This window comes from Theobroma cacao, chromosome 3 (genome assembly GCF_000208745.1).
Source record: "Theobroma cacao cultivar B97-61/B2 chromosome 3, Criollo_cocoa_genome_V2, whole genome shotgun sequence".
NCBI lineage: Eukaryota > Viridiplantae > Streptophyta > Magnoliopsida > Malvales > Malvaceae > Theobroma > Theobroma cacao.
In genome coordinates, this window is record NC_030852.1 from 16,646,734 (window position 1) to 16,651,131 (window position 4,398).

Here is a 4,398-nt window from a genome sequence, read left to right on the forward strand (position 1 = left end):
ATAAAGGGAAAATTCTACCATTGTTTTTCTTTTCTCCATTGCTAGCATTTGCAACAGTAACCTTCGACATTCTAATTGGTTGATTAAGCTGCAACTAGCTTTCAGTTTCCAATGGTTGGAGCTGTGGTTGAATTGGTTGTTATTGGCAGTTGACAATTAGTTTTTATTGGAAAAACTTATATAGCTTTAAAGGTAGTTGTTAATTGTAAACTTAAATAATACAGTGTGTGTTAACATTACCTTGCCTTCACTTCATTGACTTCTGAAATGTCAAGGTTAATGTACATTCTTGTTGCTGAACAGGAAGAGGCATATAGTGATCATACAAAGAGCATATAGTAAAATGTTTATGTATTTTGTATATGAAGTTCTCATTGCGATAAGTAAAAATGTTTTCTATATTGTACTTACACATGTAACTTTTGATTATCACTCCAACAAAGATAAGCACAGTATTTGTGCTTCGATAAAGCAATTTTTTTTCTTCAATGTTCAATGCTAAGCCCCGTATAATACATCTTTCAAAGTCTGATAGTTGTTTGAACATATTGAAAAGTTAAGTAAGTTAGGTAAGCTGATAAACGATATCAATGAAAAAGATGAGTGTTTGTTTGTTTTTTCATTTACCTCGTGTTTTGAATATATATGTCTTGCTTCTGCACAAACAAATCTTTGTTGTTGAGTTGGACTTTTGTTACAAGACTCATTGTCTTTAACAGTCCAATAAAATCTACAATATTTTCATGGAAATAAGAGAACACGATGATTAAAGTATCAGTTACAATATAAAGTAGTTTAAAAAAGAGGTTTATTTGTAACACCTGTCGAGACTTTCTTTTGATGTATTCTATCATGAAGGGCACTGTACTGTATGAAGTTAGAATGATAGAATGGATATCTAATAACATGGTCATGGACCTCTTTCACTATTGCCAGTCTTGAAAAGATAACCATTATATCTCCGAGAAGAGCATTTAAGTTGTTATTAGCTTTCATCACTTGAAATTTGTCAATCAAATAAATAGATCTTTCTTTCAGTACAAATGCAAACTGTGGTGCATCTGATCCTTTGATCATTGCTTGGATTACATTTTTCTACAGTGAAAAGGATCAATAAATTGTTTTTTTAATGTGAGTTTGAACAATTGTATAGATTACATTGACATCCGCAAGTATAAGGTTAAGGCTGATAAGGTTTTCAAGATTGTCAAGTGTCATTAATTGCAAAATCCTTAGCACTTTGACTTGTATGGCATTTTCTAGTTTGAACAATTGTAGATCATTCAACTATTCTAAGTCATTTGTACCCGAGGACAAACATTTAAGAACATTAATTTTATTACATTTTAAATAGTCTTGAAGAATTGGACTTGTAGTACTCATTGCTCTTTATATTTTTGGACATGATGGTCTCAAACCATACATAAGCAACAGTTGGAAGAAACAACATTATGTGGGATTATCTATAAGTTCAAAGATAGATAGTCGAAACTAAGAACATTTACATAATACAAACAGAAAACACGTTAAGCTCCAAACAATTTTCTTTAAACAAAAGATAATTGTCACGACCCAAATTTTGAGCCATGACCAGTGCATTGGCCCAATAGACGTAGTCCACTAAGCCCAAGCAAGCCTATTAATCTGACGTGTTCATCATTCCATCATAAACTTCTAAGTCATTTTTCAAAACTTAGAATCAAAATATTATTAAACATTGCCATCTCATATTGGCATGCTAAACAAGTGTATATACATTTGTCTACAACATGTATCTTAACAATTTACATTAGGTTCGTCTATACACAACAAAATAATACTCGACTTCCAGCGGAGGGACTTGGACGAATGTATAGCTACTGAATACCGAGACAACTATCAAAAGATGGATACAAGTCTACAAGGACACCTCGTCCTAGTTACCGGCTGCCTCGTGATATGAAAACATGAAGTTGAAAATAGTGAGTATAAACCCGGTGAGTGAACAAGAAAAGGAACAAGCATACCATAAAGACTGTTTAACGAAATCATGATGCATTCTTTTTCAAAACAATGCAATTTATTTTTGACCTTATTAAACCCCTCATGTAAATCCCACACGAGAAAAATCACTTATTGGAAGAAGTCCATGCTCAACAAAGGATTTGGAGAGTGAAAACTTTAATAGCATTCATGCGAATCAAGTCAATAAACGACGGGTCCTCGCTGCAGCGGAAAGGCATTCTCGTTGCAGCGTAGCTGCAGCGAGAATGAATTTTTGCTGCAGCGACACTTGATTTAAATTATCATCTAACTGAGGGTTTCTCACCAAACCTCCTCATATTAAGCTTAATTCACTTATTCCTTAATGCTGGAAATCCATGTTCAAATATAGTAGCAAAGAAGTGGAAAATAAGGCAACAATTGATCAAAATGAGGTGAAAAACAGAAGGTTTATCACTGCAGTGAGATTGAATCTCGCTGCAGCGAGATTTTGATCATAAAACAGAAAGTTTTTAGCTGCAGCGAGAAGCTACTATACCTTCCTCACTACAGTGAAAATGAATTCTCACTGCAGTGAGTTTTCGGCCAGCCTACCTTTTCAAAACCCAAGAGTTTCTCGCTGCAGTGAGAATCAGAACATCAAGAAAAAGGTTTCCTTTTACCTTAAAACAAAACCATCTTGCTCAATAACAAAAGCAACATGTAACACATGCAAACTCCCAAATTTCAACAGATCAAATGCTCATATTTTTGCATTTCAACCATATACCATATATGTATATATATATATATATATATATATATAGATATCAATCATCAAATACACCCTCCCATCATCAACATCTCATATGCAATGGCTTATGCGCACTCCCACTCGCACATAGCCGCGTCAGTAACGGCTTATGTGCACTCCCACTCGCACATAGTCGGGTCAGCAACGACTTATGTGCACTCCTACTTGCACATAGCCGAGTCCACATCAACATACAAATAAGCACCCAATGCATATCATGCATATTATCATATTTTGACAACATATAATCCATTGTATAACACATTTTCACAATATAACATTACTTCATCAAAGGCTTGTTCCCAAGGTACATTTTCAAAGACAAGTTGGATAAAATTATTCATTCTCCCCAAAACAAGTTTGAAATGCAAGTCCACTCACCGGTATATTATTGAGCCTTTAGATGACTCCAATTCCCCTAATTGTCCAAATGGGATGATGGGGCTTCCTTGAAACCTACCATCACATTAGTATAAGCAATAGGTCAATCACACACTATGAACCCTAAAAGCTATCTCTTAGCTAGCTTTCAATTGCCACATTAAATGACTATCTATGTTCACTATTTTAATCACTAAAAAGTAATGAACATACTCAACAATAATATAACTCATAATCTAAATTACTAGCCATTATCCACAGCTAAAAATCAAGCTTAGTTCATCACTTACCCTAGGGCTCCTTTGTAGTCAAATTCTCTTCCAATAGCTTCTAAATAAATGGTGTAATTTTCTCATTCTCTCTCTAAAATGTCCAACTAGTGAGAGAAAGTATAGAAATGAGATTTATCAAGGGTTTTGAAGTGAGAGATTGAAAGAATACAAGGGTTCTAGTCAAAAGGGCTTAAAAGTACGAAAACTAGAGCTAGAGAGAGAAAATCATGCAAGCTCCATATCAAGCTTCCATGGAGGTTTTAAAGAAACGTGAGAGGGAAGAAGAAGAAGACAAGCTATTGGAAATTCAAGAAGCTGCTGGAAATTCAAGATATTTTATAGCCAAACTTATGCACTCCCTTAAAATTACCAAATTACCCCTCCACCAATTAACTTACTCTCTTCCAATCTTTTTTGCAATATTTTTGCTCTTTTGACACTGAGACAAGGTCCATAATGGTCTAGACATACTTGAGTTCATGAAAACTTAAAATTTTAACCCAAGGTGAAAAATGACCATTTTGCCCTACCGTGAAAATCGTCAAAATTTTTGGTTTCCTTTCCATTTTACCCCTAATTTCACCATCCATTTATGCCTTAAGCCTACTTAGGCCATAATATTGTTTAAAAATCTTACTTTTATGGGCTTACTAAGGAAATGACGAAATTACCCCTGATCAGGGATATCGCGTATATTTCCCTTTACGAGTTTATAAAGGTCAAGGTCTCACAATAATAAGAAATGATAAATAACACTACACAGAGTAAATGCAGTAAACAATGGTTTTGTAATAGCTAAAGTTTTACTAACCTAATAAAAGATTTTTAACTACAAACAATTCTATTAAACAGAGGAAAAGATTACTATAACCTTTTTGTAAGTTTTCAAATATTTCTTTATAGACTATATTTTGGTTTCATTTGACTGTTGTTTGTCTTCATTCAAAATTAGAATCTTCAATCTTTGTC

At 33.8% G+C, this 4,398-nt stretch overlaps 1 long non-coding RNA gene across 1 annotated transcript; it reads right to left on the bottom strand.

Moving 5' to 3' along the window:
* LOC18604577 lies at positions 394 to 3,194 on the bottom strand. Its single transcript, XR_001927197.1, has 4 exons — positions 3,158 to 3,194; positions 822 to 1,095; positions 628 to 730; positions 394 to 528 (listed from the first exon to the last, which is right to left on the bottom strand). It is a non-coding gene; the product is annotated as an uncharacterized LOC18604577 (long non-coding RNA).